Genomic DNA, 16,403 nt, shown 5'->3' with positions numbered 1-16,403 from the left:
GTGATAACTTCCTTCTCTAAGTGATAGAAGAACCAACAAGAAGAGGTGCTATGATAGACCTTGATCTCACCAACAAGGAAGGGCTAATGGGGAACGTGAAGCTCAAGGGAGGCCTTAGCTGCAGTGACCATGAAATGGCAGAGCTCAAGATCCTTAGGGCAGTGAGGATGGTGTGCAGCAAACTCACTACCCTGGACTTCAGAATAGCAGACTTTGGCCTTTTCAGGGATCTGCTTGGTAGAGTACCATGGAACAAAGCCCTGGAGGGGAGAGAGTTAACATTCAAGGATCACTTACCCCAAGCTCAGCAGTGATGCATTCCAACAAAGATGAAGTCAGGCAAAAATGCCAGGAGGCCTGCATGGATGAACAAGGAACTTCTGGATAAACTGAAACGCAAAAAGGAATTAGATGATCTATAAGGTCCCTTCTAATCCAAAACATTCTATGATTCCATGATTCTATGATTCTTTCCCGACTGCAGTGAGGAGGATGGCAAGGGGGATTTGGGGTACCCTCTCTTTCCTTGTGCTTTTGACTTTTTGGATTTGCCCTGGCTTGCCACTCTAGGAAGGGTTCCTTGGCGTGATTCTCTGCTCCAGATCCCTTTGCCTTTGTGGCTTCACTGAAGTGGTGGGTACGCTGGTGTCATGGTTTAGCCCCACCTGGCCAAATTCAGCAGTTAAAACTGTGCAGTTGAGCCTCCAAAATTCCTTCCTTCCCATACACACCCCACAGGGAAAATGGGAGAGGGAAATGAGAGGAAAAAGACTTATGTTTTGGAAACTAAAACTACATCTTTAAAGAAATTATAACAATAATAATAACAATTAAAATAATTAGAAAGTAATAAAATATATACAAATAGATGAGATCATGCCCCCTCCCCTCGATGATTATACGTCACCAGAAATTCTGCAGAGCAGACACGAGGGAATGAGTCCATGCCTAGAAGGAAGCTGGACTAAGGAAGTGATTTCAGGAAAGCATGGATCCGGGATCAGGAGCAACCAGACACAAGTTCCTCATTGGGCGTCAGCCATTGCATAAGAGGAAGAGACCTTTGTGATCTCTCAAGTTTATAGTGAAGTATGACTTCTAAGGGACAGAACACTCTGTTGGTCAGTTTAGGGTTACCTGCCCTATTCGCCTCTCCTTGCAGGTGCAGCTCCTTTTCTGCTAGCTTGAGGATGGCTTTGATTAAACATAAGCATTGGCCTTTTTACATACCAATGCCCTGTGTTATCACTTTTGAGAACACTGTCTCAAAAACAAGCAGTTAGCTTTCAGAAAAATGTTACTTACAACAGGTGAGTTAGTCACAAAACGGACTCTAATTTACCTCGAACTACAATAACTGGGTTTTAAAGTGCTACCTATCATCCTTTTCCTCAACCATGCTGAGTCAGAGCTGCTGCTCATTGGGAACTCACTCTTTCCTGCTGAGACGGGAGGCTGGGGTACCCTCTGTCTCCCTATGCTTTTGCCTTCGCAGTTTTGCAAGGGGGATACCCACCCCAGTGTGTAATGATATCAATAAAAAACAGAAAATTGCCCAAGGGAAAACATCTTGGAGGTCATAGTGAGCAAAAATTGCCTTGATTTCTAAGTGCAATAATTTCCACAGTCCTTATTGACTTTATGACTCAAAGGCAGCCCTTTGGTTAGGAACACTTGATACAGGAGCATCCCTGCAGAACAGCAGCCCAAGCCACGGGTTGGCAGGAGAGGGGAAGGGATGAACTTTGGTGTCATAATGAATGAGAAGGAAACAACAAAAACCTACAAAGCTCTGCCCATAGGAAGATATTTCTCTCTACAGGAAAAGGAAGTCAAACTGAGGAAGAAAGCATGGCTGCAGATAATCTTCTAGATATAAAACTAGGGGCATAGAGTTACTCTTGTATTCTGGTAAGTAAGGTCAGAAGTAATTCAAGTAAGGGCATTACAGACACAAAAAAGCATGAGAATTTGGAAAGGAATGGGGTGGCAACAGCTTCATAAGTTCCCCTTAAGCAACGTCTACATCATGGGACTGAGCAGCAAGCCAAGGTTCTGTCAGGACTAAATCCAAATGCAGATCATTCTCCCTGTGTACTGATTTCCATGGCAGAGTGGCTTTGATACAGGCCAGAAAACATCTTGGCCCACTCAGACAAATTCTGTGCCTAGACAGTCAAGCGACCAGGCCCTAAAGTTGCTCCAGGTCTATACCCCTGTCCCTGCAGGAAGGACATCTCAGAGCCATCCAGAAGCATCAATGAAGAGCTTAGTGGGGACAAGCCTTTCTCAATCTATCAGATTGCTCTCCAGCTGCATCCAGGGAGCATGGCCCTGTTATTAACAAATTAATTCAATACCACAGATGCAGCATCAGAAGGGCTTGACGAAGTTGCTGGCAGCAGAAAACATGAAATAAAAGCAGGGGAAAAAAATCAAGTTGTGAAAGGGAATTTTCAACTGGTTTTGTTTGTTCTTTGTATTGATGTTCTAATGATATTTACATGAATCAAAATAAAAAAAGATATTATCAGAGCATAAAAGCAACAGTTAAGAAGTAGCTGGAGAAGACCAGTACACAGTGCAAAACAACCTCATCTCAGAAAGCCTCAGATGTCCTTACCCTAGTGAGCCCTGGCACACTAAAATACGTTTGGGTTTGGATAAGAAGTCATAACAAAGGAAAGGTTTGCAAAGCTTACCTCCACTTTTGGTGCAACTTGTCATATGTCTTAAGTGCCACAATATTGCACTGATTTTCATGCCTGAATAAAAGAGATATATGAAATGAGAGAGCAATTAATAAAAGACTGGAAGAAAAGAGCTGCAAGTCACAGGTACTACCTAGTAAATCAAGCTTATTTACATTTCTGATACCTAACTAATGAAGGCTAGATGAATTCATCCCAAAGAGATTGCCTTTATTTCACTGAGCAATAAAATATCAGCAAATATACTAAACAAATAAATCTCTGCAGTGTTGCAGCTTCCTTATCCTTTCCTCATTTTCTAAAATAATATTATTTGCTGCTGTTTGGCTAAGTATTACAAGCACGGTGTTTTTCCCTAATTTTAAATTCACTTGCAGTCATAATTTGTGGCAGTTGAGTGCAGCTTTGATTAATGCCCCAAATCTCTTCTGTTCAAGTTCCCACTGTTTTTTCACTCTGCAGTATCTGAGCACTCAGCACCATCTCTGGCCGTCTGCATGAAGTACAAGATGAAATTCAAATAAACAAAAATCCCCAGTACAAAATTTACAGGACTCAGAAGGGATTAAGTTGTTATGAAGATTCTGTAGACAAAAAGACTCTTGCTCATTTTGAACTAAAGGCACCCCCAGAAGTAAAAAACATGTGAAATCAGACTTAATTCTTTCAATAAAACTCTCTAAAATTTCTAGAAAGTTCTATATTATGCATTATGCTTTTCCATTTGTGTTTTTGTTTCTGCTTTACCTAAGAATCATTAAAACCCTGTGCTTCCTTCTACAGTATGCCAACATCTTCTGCCTTTAGATTAATCTCACTATCTAATAGCTGCAGAATGATGAGCTAGACATGGAGAAGCTGTGAGGAAGAAATCCATATTGAGATTTAAACCCTTATTTCCTGCTTGGTTCTTTGAATGAAACCAAATGAATGAAACCAAAGCCACAGATCCAAAGACTCATTTGATCTTATGCATCCGAGTCAAGAAAAATACCCTCCTCAACGTTCCTACTCTAAACTGAAGCCTACGTCTTGACTTCATAAACTGAGGTGTAAACATACTTGAAGGATAAAGGTAATATGTGGAATCTAATTTGCACATCACTTTTGCTCTCAAATCTTGGGAAATATCAAGTTTAATCTATTTGGTTGCATAAGTCCTCTTTCAGTTTGGTGGTTTAACAATATACAGGAAATACTAAATGACTGGAGTTGAAAAAAATTATTCCTGAACTACATAAGCTGAAACAGGCACGCGTTCTTACAGACGTAAACACAAGTATGGAAAAACCACAATATTAAGGCTGTATGGGTTAGATTAAGCCTTAATCTCTACAACTGGTTTTATTCACATCTGCTGTTCTTCCCAAGGTCTCAAATGCATACTTAGCAAAGCTCAAGAGGAGAACAAGGTCTTCAACTGCATTTGCATGCATGTAGCACAAGGACATTGACCCATCTATCATCCTGTATTAAGTGCAAAAGTATATTTCAGTTGCACATGAAATTCTGATCCCTGAGCCAAGACTACTCAGAAACTCACATTGAAGCAAACTTAACACAAGTCTTTCTGTCTTCATTCTGTGGTCTCACATTCTACAGCATTTCAATGTTTTTCTTCCTACTGCAAACTGATAATCACCTCATTGGTTTAAATGGTTTATCAAAAAGAGGGTTGACTCATAAGACAAATTTCAGACTTCAATTCTACAAAGGCCTAAAAGTCAATTTTGAATAAAAGTATTATGATAACCTAAATCACAGACAATGCCATATCAGAAAATCTACTTCTCATCTATTTAAATTTACGATTGGCATGCCAAATAATAATATGAAATAAATACCAATAAACCAATCCACTGCGTTTTCTCAGATGTTCTAAAAACACAAAAAATAAATCTGAGTTTTCTTTCTATTTTTTTATTCATCGCTGAATTGAATTTTATTCAAGCATAGAAAAGGCTTTATTCAAGAACCACAAGTAGAAAAAATGTCATATATTCACCAAGTATTTGCTCAGATTTTTATTCTAATTGAGTTCCTGTGTTTTCACATTCCTTGCATGTCCTCTTCCTGTTAAGGTAAAAAGTGACTGACTTTCAACAGTATAATTTGGTTGTAGAAAGTCTATTTAGACATGCATCCTTGAATACTTGAGGTAAATAGATTTTTTTAACTCAGTATTCGAAAGAACTTACTTGAAAACTTGATTATAATCAGCTAACTTCCATGCTGTTCTGAAATAACAATGGGCAGATGTGCCCCGGCCCTCAAAGGTCACATTCTTCACTGCTTCTAAAAGCTGAGCAAGTGTTGCATGCATAGGCTCATTGCCTTCTTCTGTTTTATCCCTTCAGTTCCCTGTGTGCCATCTGTCTCTCTCCCTCTGTTTCTAACTCATCTAGGGGATTCTTCTCTTCACTCTACTGGATATCAGCTCATCTTCATCCACGCAATCCCATATTTCCATTTTCCATGTTGCCACACACCAGGTCTCCTCATTCCTGTTAACCACTGTCCTCTTTTCTCACACCAGGAGACCTGTGTAACCATTCCTTCACACACACCACTATTCCCTGTCTACTCGAGCCCTTCTGTTCCCTATTTCTTCCACTTCACAACTCATCTAAGGTTGCTCAGAGACGTAGTGCTCCTCTTGGACAAGGCGGAGAACAGTGACGTGGGGGAAACAACTTTTGCACAACTTTGAACCCTGCTCAGCTGAGTTGGCAATACCAGGAGAAGGAGGGAAAGCAGAAATTATGATGCTGAGGAAAGGCTTGGACTGCTTTAGGGATGTCATTAATCATCAGTTTGGCTCTTTGAATGAAACAAACAATAAAAAAAATTTTAAAAACCCAAAAAACAGGAGATAAAATTGTCTCCACTTTCCCTCCACCCTTCTTCTAACTCCTACTTTCCTCTTAATTCAGTAGGTTTCTTTCTGCTATTGCCAAGAATCTGGTCTGAAATTTCATTAATGAGATGCAATGTTCAAGTTCATGTTCCAGATAAATAGTCCAAGCACCCCGAAGTACTGTGCAATCTTGGTTGATCCAGTAAAGCAAGTGTTGCTTTCAGTGGTGAGCCCTAGACAAAACACAAGCATGCAAAGAATTACTGTTTTCCAGTTAGCACAATTAAGAGAATGGCCACTTTTTTCTTTGCACACTGCAAAGAGAAGGGAACAACATTATTGAAATAACCTTTCATTAACAGCTATTCTCTCAGCTCCAGGAAAAAGAACCTAAGAAAACAAATGAGAAAGAGTTCAACGTGAGGAAGAAAAGAAACTGTTGATAGAATTTGTGGTATGTCTTCATTTAATTTGGGGTTTGTGCATCTTTTCTGTACTCCAGATTTCACGGTCTTAAGTCTCTGCAGGGCTGGCGATGGTAGAATAAATACGAGATCCTTCAGAAGTGTGATTACAAATTGTGTGCTAGAAAGAAGAGGAATTAGAGAAGAAGAGTTAGCAGCAGTTCAGAGGTCAACCTGAACTGCAGGCCAACATGAAGTAAAAAAGGAATTGTTATGAACAGAAATCTCAGTAGGATGTCTTCTTGTTTCTAAACAGTACAGCAGCACCTTCAAGAACAATGAACAGCAGGATCCTGAAGTTTGTGCCTCATCTGTGCCTTGTACGACAATTTTCCAAAGCAATACAGTGTGTTCCAACATCAAATCAGAGCTCTTGCTCAGTAATAATTTTATGGGAAATGTGACACCCAAATCATCAGCATCGCTTACGGATGGTAGATTGTTCCCTTGAGTATTTCTCAATTACAAGTAATGTAACACCTCAAGAAAACAGCATGGTACATGGTGTCCTCATCAGCTACTCAGTACAGCTGAAATGCCATACATTACTTAAGAGACCTGTTAGTAAATTCTTGTGATTGGGATACAGTGACAGCTGCTGACCTGGTGTTTACTGTCACCAATTCAGTGACTTCATTAAGTGACACCTTGTCCTATATCCTCTTACAGCTGGGTTCTTTCAATTAGCTTTGGATGTTTTTTAAGATTGAGCTTTCCTCTTAGGAATATGCCTTTGAACAAGGAAGTTATTATTGAAGGTGGAATGAACTCTGCCTTCATTATCAAATTGTTATAAGCCCAGACTAAATTTTACTTTGTATTTCAGATGGGTACAAGTGCTTGTAGATCAGATTTATCCTTGGCTGTTTTATAGGGAAATAACCCAAATAGACATAAATGTTACTTCTTATTTAGGAGGAAGATAGAATTAATATTTGGCATTTGAAATTCTTATCTTTTCTTCCCAATTGTTTGATGCATATCAGAGCAAACACCAGAACAACAGAATCAAAATGCTTACAGTAATACTGAATTCATATGTAACCCTTGCTAATGCCTCGTACTCCCGTCACACAGAATAGAGGCTTTACTGGCACTTGACGGAGAGGAACATGAGCCAGCAGTGAAATCTTAAGAGACTGACCAGATTTGCAATCAGTATAAATCATCAAAGCTCCACTGGATTTTGTACTTCTGCAACTGAGTGAAGATGGCTTCTTCCTTCAGAGAAGACAATCTATAGCTGCTGTTTATAGAATCCTTGTATAAATGGCAAGACACTAACTATAAGGAAGCAAAAATAAGATTTGAAAGGATGTGGTGTGACAAAGCAGAGACAAACGTGTACAACAGATATAAATGTTTCAGAGCTGAAAAGCAAGTGCTTCTCCCTTGACATTTCTTTTCTGTCAAAATATAATTAAAGAATAGCAAAAATGTGTTTCAGTAACGCATATAATTATGTCTCCAGCTGTAGACATATTTGCTTGAAGTGACAAAAGGAAAGGTATTCCCAGCTGCTAATGTTGACTAATCAATCTCCTGTTAACAGGTAACACACCTTCAACTGAAAGAAAGTAAAATGACATTTTCCCAAATCAGTCAATGAATCAAGTTGATCAAGAGAAATCACGATCACAGAAACATTAGGTGCACACCCTAGGCCCTGAATTAATGTGGATTTCTAGAATTAAAGAAATTCCACAAGGTTAACATAAACCTGGCTCCCGTAAGAAAGGTAATACTGTTGATCACATTTCTTGAAAAGTCTGCATTGTACCTTTTGCATATTATTCTTCAGTAAAGAGGGATAAATTAGGAGCTTTGACATTCAGAACTGTTTGCTGATTCTTCTTCAGAAAGAGAGACGCAAAATTTGCAGCTCTTCCCTGCCTGTCTCTCCCTTTCCAAAACATGTAACTTCTCAAACCTGTAAAGACTCTAAAAGTTTCAGTGAAGGGAAAATGCATTTCCACGTAAGCTACATGATGACATACCAGCCTTGACAGAAGAATTTGTTGTATCATTGCCTCCCTTGCCCTTTACTCTAAAAGAAATTAATCCAGGCAGGGGGAATGGAAAAAAGAATTTCATATACACAAATGAGTAAATGAAAGTCATGGCAGACTGTGGTCCCCCATTTACACTACATGCTGCTTTGCCTTGCAAGTAGTGAGGAAAAGGAAAAGCCTCCACTATGGTCTTTTAGGGCAATCTCTGCATCTACAGCTTCCACTCTTCTCAAACCTAGAGCTGGAATCATAGCTAGGAGGCTCAGAAAGAGCAAAGAAAAGTCTGTGCCAACTCATAAGAATCTGGCAAGCCTAGTTTCCTACTCCAAGGATTACTTCTGATTTATTGTTTACTACTGGGAAGCAAGTAAGCTGTTGGCCAAAGTCCTCTGCCTCATCACTTGTGTAGATCCTGCTCTGGAAATGCAGCAATGTAGCAGTGCTGGTACTGAAGGGACCTCCAGGTCAGAACAGAAGGCACCAAGTTAGTTAAAGTACTGTTGGTATTACGGCGAAAATACTGATCACAGAATGGGATCCTGAAGTCCATATAAGTCCTGCTTTATTGTCATAGTCCTTTCCTAGATGCTGCTTCTCTCTTCCTATAGAAATCTTACATCTGAGCAGCAAGCATGGAAATATCCAGTTTGGTGGTGTTCTTATCATACTCTGCCTCTCCTTCAGACATTTCTAACTTTTGGTCCAATGGCTCCACAGCATCAGTCACCTCATTTATTGTAAACCTAATGCAATGGTAATATCAGAACGTCAACCTGGCTTGCTGATCAACCAAGCAGTCCTTGTCTCCAAAGGGAAAAATGCTACTAATGGAACAAAAAAAATCAGAAGACCTAAAATATTATTGTTATCAAAAAAGTAGGCAAATAAGCAGGGCTTATAAACTCTGTAAACATTACTGATTTCTCTTGGGATGTTTGATTAGCTCCATTTTTAATTCATGTACAAATAAAAGGTCACATTTCTGAAAAGTGGTTTCTATTAGCTGCGGATTCAATGTTCTCCTCACAATAAATGTAACATTCAAGGACTCCTTTATATGGATCCAGTTCAGCAAAGCTCTTAAACAAATGTTTACACTGTAGTGATACTATGTACAAAACAACATCATACATCTCCCATTTTTCCAAAATAGTTATTTGCAATACCTACATTAACAGAAACATTTCCAACAAGTCGACAAAAAAAAAAAAAAAATCAACAAAGGAATTGTTGAGTTTCCTTCCTACCTATGAATAATTGTACTGGCAAACAAACTGATCATTAAGTCCTAGCTGCCAGGGGAAAAGATCCTCGGTATCGGTCTGGAGCAAGTCATATTTAAATTTTGCTTTATGACTGGGATTTCACAACACTAATGTATTTAATAGTAAAAATAATATTATGGTACTGACAATGGTCTGATTCTTGCTTTCAAATATATCTCCTTCCATGCACAGTGACTGCTGCGGTACTCTGCCTTCACCCAGGAGAAGTTTCTTGTATCACTGTATGTCAGGAAAATGAGGGAAATGCATTTTCTCAGCAAACACACCTGAGCGCTGCTCTAACCACCCTAACCCACGGACACACAGATAGAGAAAGCTTTTTTATACTTCCCAGCACAGTCACATGCACTCCCTCATCTTCAAGAGGAACACAGACCATACTGCAGCCGATTCCACCCCACACACACCTCAACGAGCAACATCGTAGTGATGTCAGCTGCGGCAAACATTCTGGCAAGTGCAGAGATGGACAGAAAACATTGCAATCACCCTCTGATGTTTGCAGTTAATCCAAAACCACCTTGCTAAATGTCTAAAGCTGGGGGGGAGAGGGGAGAGTTTAATGCCTTTGGGTTTTTTTGCTGCATTTTCATAATCTTTCTAACCAGACAGATAATTAGATAATATAATACTCAAATGTATCAACTTTTCTTAGCAAGTGTGTTTTAACACAAAAGCACAAGCAATTAAGAAAAATGATATTCATTAGACATTTTCATGTCACTAGGCATTTTTGGAAAAGAAAAGGAGGTAAAGAACTAGAAATCCAGGATAGCTTGTTTTCCTGTGAGTCAAAGGCATCAGCTCTTGTCTTTCCATGTCATCTTGCTATCAATAAGCTGTTGCTAGGATGTGAATGTTTCCATGGCAATGAGTGAACTCTTCAGCTTCACTAACAGCACCGTTCTTCACCCCCCTCCCACTATCCCCCATCCCCTGCCTTTCATTTTCTGACACTGTTTAGGTTTTCATACCACTGGAACAAATATGGAAATGAAAATATAATACGACAGGCAAATCCTGCAACAGGCTAAAACCTACAAGGGCCTAAGGACTTCACTGTGACTTCAGGTAATATCACTGAGAAGAGATTGTGGCTTTAGCCGTAGTTTGCAGCTGCTTTCTCTTATTTCAGACTTCTGACATGGAGTGAAACGCTATTTCTGACTCAGAAAATGTCCTGACAAGTCACAGGCACCAGGTTGTTAAGAGCTGAATTTTGAGGGCCAGCTTTGCTGGATTTGGAGGATTTCAACAGCAGAAGCTCTCACCTAGGTGTTCAGTGGAGGCAGAGGCACAGAGCCCAGGCTGCGATTGCCACCTGTTGGGTCTGAAATTGCAACTGCAGGGCCGGGAATGCTGTGCCCTGCCACTTTCCCATGGGGAGGAACCATAGAGGCTCCACTGCTGCAGTGTTCAGTGTAACTCAACTTGGTTGTCCGGTACGTGATTTTGCTTGACAAGCTATTCAAGTAGGCAAACATTAAATCAATACTAGGTTAGAAAAAGACAAGCCATTTCTTTACTTCCCCTCTCCTCCTCTCTTTTTTACAGGAGGAAAAACACCCCTAAAGGAAATTTGTCAACTGAAAGTCTCCCTCCTTACGCAAAGGAGACAGCAAGGCTGAGGTCCTAGAGGCCCACAGCTCTACCCTGCTCCAACTGAACATTGCAACTAGGCAGTGGTTTACCTGACCATTCAGAGAACAGAGATATTTTGGGAGACAATCTCACCCTGGTGCTCTGTTTGCTCTTTCTTCTTCAAACAACAACAAAAAAAGGACATAGGGAGATAAATGGCAATAAAGGAAATGAAGTGTCCCTTCTTGGCTTGCCAGTGTCTGAAGCAGCCTGGGAGTAGCAAACATCACCACAAGCTGGATCTAAACCCTGAAGTCACACCCCTATTGCTAAGAAACTCTTGGCTGAGGTGTCCTGATGCTCCTTTCAGAAGACTTGCAGTCCATCCAGTTTCTCAGTCAGTATCTTCAGCCTGTCAGACTAGTCACCTTGGATTCAATTTTGGATATTTTTTAGCTAGAGGACAAAGCCAGAAGGAAGAAGAAGGAAAAACTTGGTGGAAAAATCATACACGAAAAAGGCAGGAATCACCAAGAAATTTTGATTCAGCATATAAGAAATTGTAAATAAAGTAATCAAGGAAATCCTGATCTATAGCTGCTTCTTTCCCTGCATTCATCAGTTGGCTTTCTAGGAAACAATGACTGAGAGTAAATCCCAGCAAATATACTCGTTGTGGTAGCAGAATTTGAGGGCAATGTATACAGTTAGCCACACTAGAAATGAGATCAAGAAACTCATCAAATACTTACTTAAAAAAGATCTTTGCTTTAAAATAGATTGGATTGATCAGAAACAAGAGGCACATTTATTCTGTTTTTTTAATGACAAAAAATACTATTTTGGAACCCAGTTTATGAGCTTTTTTACATCCTATCAATTCTGCCTCAAGTACTTGTGTGGCAACCTGTGCCAGACTTTCAGATACACTCAGCATTGGGTTTTTTTTAGTTAGGAATGATGCATTTCTGGCATTAAAAGGCAATACTTTATTCTGGCAATAAAGTATTTCTGGCACTAAGGACTTTGGGTGTTTGTTTGCCAAGTGGTTTTGACAGCTCTCTTTGATTATGAGACAAAATTTTTCTTTAAACTACTCTATTTTCTAGACAGCCACCTTAGGCATAGACAGTTTCCTACAACAAAAAGCATATTTATGGAAATACATTGTTAAAAAATTAATGGTCTGTTGCTGCTTTTCATCATTTGGCTGGTCTTCTGTTTTCCACAGTCAGCTCCTCTGCTCAGCTGAGACACCCTAGTCAGTCTCACCACAAACACATAGAGACGTAGTCAGATTCTTTAGTACCAATGAACTTGACTCTGTTGCCTTCCCTCACTTTGATAAATCTGCCTTTACACTGAAGATATTTTCTAGTAGTGCATTGAAAATAAAGTGGTTTTCAGGGCTTCCTCCTGGAAGGCCATTAAATCAAAAGCAGATCAGCCTCAGAGCCATATATCTATTTGAAGCATTTATAACCCTAAAAATATTGATGTTCAAGTTGCAAAATTAGGATAGGGTCTGTGGCCTCTTACTAGCAATGGGAATACTGATCTTATTGGGCCACTTGGCAACATCATTCATTGATTTCTTATTGATACTACCTTAACAATTGGCAATAAATATAACCTGAAGATGCTGAATCTAACACTATATGCTTTGTAGCTCACAATAAACTAAGTATTGGTGAGGCAGGTTATATGACGGTAAGGTAGCACATGATGGCCATAATTTGGTTGCTAAAATTCCAGAAGAAAGGATTTTTACTGGCCCAAACAACTCATAAGGATAAAAGCAGAAGACTCCCAGATTTGCCATTAGCTGTGCTAAGTTCATTACGAATGTCAAAAAATTCAGATCCTTTAAACTACTTAGAAACATTTTATCATTTATCCACTTTCAGAAAATTTGATTTGAATGATAGGTAGGTCACCTCAAGACACAGCATAACTTATGCTCAGAGCTGACCTTTTGTAGTGCAGACGAAGATACTTCATACTAGAATCTGGTCCAAAATCCATGTAGGCCAGTAGGAAACCTACAATGGACTTCAGTGGGCTTTGGGATTCCCTTTAGAAGAGAAGTATTGAAGGTAGGAAGAAGTACAGGCAAAAGATAACACTTTTTCAAAGGAATAAAGCAAAGGCTTACATTAAGTGTCTAAGTACCAGCTCCATGTGAAACTCAAAAGCAAAAATACCAGTGTGCCTCTCAGTTCTCTTTTTTTTTTCTGCTGGCATAAATGTTACACCAGGGTGTAACAGGTATTACCAAGCCAACGATGTGAAAGCCTCTCTGAGTTCTAAGACAACTTCACATCCCAGCACGAGAATTCCAGGAAGACCATTGGAAGAACTCAAGGCTGTCCCCCCAACTAGAGATAACAAGGAAATACCATAGTAGTTGACCTGTGCTGTTCTTATGGATGCAGTGCATCCATACCAAAGTGAGCTACTTTAAAGGAAACATGACGAGTCCTCCAAGCAGGCACCCCACCACGGGGCATAAACACACTGGCTTTCCATTGCAATTTACAGTTCTCATCCTTTTGGTCTTGAACGCATTGGTAAAACCTCTCTTGCAAACTGGCAGAACATGTCCACAAAACAAGCTGGGGGTACAAACTCATTCTCTTCCGACTATCTCCCCCAGATCCCTACCAGCTTTTCTTGCCTTAATATTCTCTTATAGCAAGGCTATCAAGGAGTGAGGAGATAAAAATGAAATTAAATTAAAAATTAAAAAATTAATATAGTGTAAATTAATTCAGATAAACAAACATTAAAATTACCTAAATGTAATATGGTAGGCTTTACACAATGTCACTACAAGGAAACTCAAGATCTTTTCCAAAAAAGTTCATTTCAGTGGTGAATGAAGAGAAAGTGGAGGCATTATCCAAACTACTTAAAACGTATGCAGTGAACAAGTTTGCAGTCTTTCAATTAGGTGAGAATTTTGAAAGTCTCCGAAAGAGAATATTATAGTTCTTAGCTCATTTAAACACAACGTCTTATGCTTTTTGTTTACATTTACCTAAGAATAAATTATCTTTATTTGTTACTTTTGGTTTGGGACTAATTAATTGCAACAGACTTTAAATATATCTAAACATATTTCAGCTTAAACTGCTGAAATATGTTTTCAACCTGGCCTGTACTTAAATGAAGTTTTTTTCTGTGGATGCATCAAGAGTTTGGACCTATTCACAGTACTCTTAAGTGGCGACAGAATAACAGCATCGATGTGACCTGAGACAGACCTTCGTAAAAGAAAAATTTTATAATACACAGTAAATCTGGACAAAATATCTTTCTATCCTAATTTATTTTCAGCATTTAGCAGCATTTCTTGCATATTTTACTTTCTTCGCTCATGCTGGTTCACGCAAGATAAAATTGATGTTGTCTTTAGTACCAAGCAGCCTGATGTGCCTTTCTTTTTTTCTGTATGTTTATCATTTCTATGTTTCAGTTTCTTGATCTAGGGCTGTCATTGCATAAAAACTGTTCTTTTATCTACATTCATGGAGTTTTTTGTCTTGCATACACTGAAGACAGCTCACTTTTAATTTTTGTTACTGCTAGTAAAGCTTACTTTCTTTAACAGTTTTATTCCAAAAACATCTTTATTTAATCACTGAGAAATGTAAGACAATATCTAATTTGGAGATGTGGCATATCAGGACATCTGGAATGCAGTTTAAGTTGAACAAGAACCATGATCTACCGTGATTACACACCTGCTGAAAGGAACCAATTTCAGCCCTATCAGAGCCATGCAGCTCTACCTCACATTTGAAAGCCACTTTACCAGGGAAGAAGGGGAGCAAAGGGAGGGTAATTTCCTAAATACAAGATTCAATACTATCCTTTTTTGTTACTTTAACAGCACTTGAGAGGTGGTTATATGCTATTAGGACTCCGGGAAGAGAAAAAAGGCATGGGAGGCTTGCTGGTGGCACCAAGCTATTACACTGAGTTTGCTTCCAGCCAGCTACATGGGCATGGTTGTCCAATTCTAACAGTGATTGCTCACTATCACATGTGCTAGATTCTGTCTCTCTTTCTCTTTTCTCTCTTGTGTTTCTGTGTCTGTTTTCCTCCCTATATCCCTGTCTGAGGCCAGGAGCAGCTAAGGTCGAGCCCAGCTGAGCTCCCAGCTGCTTTGCACTGCAATATCTTTCTTACACCTACTCTGCAAACAAATTTAAACTTAGCTAAAGTTTTGGCCTGGCTTCTCCAGAACTAAAAGAAATATTATTCCTGGCAGAATACTTAGGTTCTCCTAACAATATAGAGCAGATAGAGAATTTTTCCAGCTATCCTGTCTCCTACTAGCACAGATATAACACAGATCCCTTTAACAAACTGGTGGAGCTCCAGTCCTAACACTAGTTAGCACTTCAATCCCTTTTACTGCTCTTGGAAAGTGTTTCCAGAGCCTTGTTGTTCAGACCAGAAACCTCTTCCCAGTACTGAGCCAATTAATGGTTAATTCATGCCCCTAGCTTTGCTAGCCATCACCTTTAACATAGTTACTTCCCCTACAGGAGTTTCCCCCGCACGCACACACATTTTCAGAGCGCAATCATACGCTCTCACAGCTTGCATTTTGCCACGTTAAACAAGCCAACCTCTTTTAATGTCTTCTCATAAAGTGTCTTCTTTTCCCCTCCTCCTACTCACCCTAGAGGTCCCTCTCAGCAGGGACTTTTGAAGTGTTCTTTCCTGAATGGGGGGCAGCTGATTTGAACACAGTATTCTAGAGCCTTTTAAAGGGGCTGAATATTTCCCATCTTTACTGTTAATACTTAGCTGAGACTTCACAGAACAGCAGCAGCAGCTGGGTTTGGTTCATGCAGGACATTCCAAGTCATAGTCATGCCATGACCAAACAGAAGAGTCAGGTCTTTGCATTTCTGTGCAACTTCCACGTGATGAATTACAAGCTTGTCATAGAAATCCACTTTATTTGTCCTTAAATTCACGACACTGTATTTTGTATAATGAAATTGTGTCTGTATGATATTCTGCTTCTTTTTCTTCGTTGTGCAGGGCCCAGCTCTGTATCTTCAGTAAACTTCAGTAGCCTTCCAATTCTCATGCACTATTTCTCCTTATCTGAAATGTAGTTCCATAAGATATATAAATGGGAGTAATTCATTTTGTCTTCTCTGAACTTCTCTAGAGAAAGTTGAAATTAATCTTACTCTATACCTACGTCTTTTTTTCTCTCTTAATTATTTATAGATGTAAGTAAAAAATGGTTATTATGGAGACTTTCACCCATTCTGCTGTTCTATAGAGCTATTTAAAATACAACACACTTCTTTCGGAGAAATAAGACACTGGATCAGTTTGAAGACTGGAATAATACAGATACCTGAGTCTATCATCTGCTCTATTGTGGACCTTTGACATGATCTCAGGTGAAGCATACCATCACTGGACATTTTAGAAAAAGACAACTATTTGTCAAAAGTTTA

The 16,403-nt window shown here is 39.3% G+C and overlaps 1 long non-coding RNA gene across 1 annotated transcript in view; it reads right to left on the bottom strand.

Moving 5' to 3' along the window:
* Positions 1 to 295: 295 nt before the first annotated feature.
* The window catches only part of LOC128851822 (uncharacterized), a 42,539-nt gene continuing 26,431 nt past the window's right edge, over positions 296 to 16,403 (bottom strand). Inside the window, exons 2-3 of the long non-coding RNA XR_008449316.1 lie at positions 2,703 to 2,765; positions 296 to 389 (exon numbers count right to left, since the gene is read on the bottom strand). This is a non-coding gene — a long non-coding RNA (uncharacterized LOC128851822). The remainder of the gene's footprint in view (positions 390 to 2,702; positions 2,766 to 16,403) is intronic.

Source organism: Cuculus canorus, chromosome 3 (genome assembly GCF_017976375.1).
Source record: "Cuculus canorus isolate bCucCan1 chromosome 3, bCucCan1.pri, whole genome shotgun sequence".
NCBI classification, from domain to species: Eukaryota; Metazoa; Chordata; class Aves; order Cuculiformes; family Cuculidae; genus Cuculus; species Cuculus canorus.
This window is presented reverse-complemented; position numbering and strand designations above follow the sequence as displayed.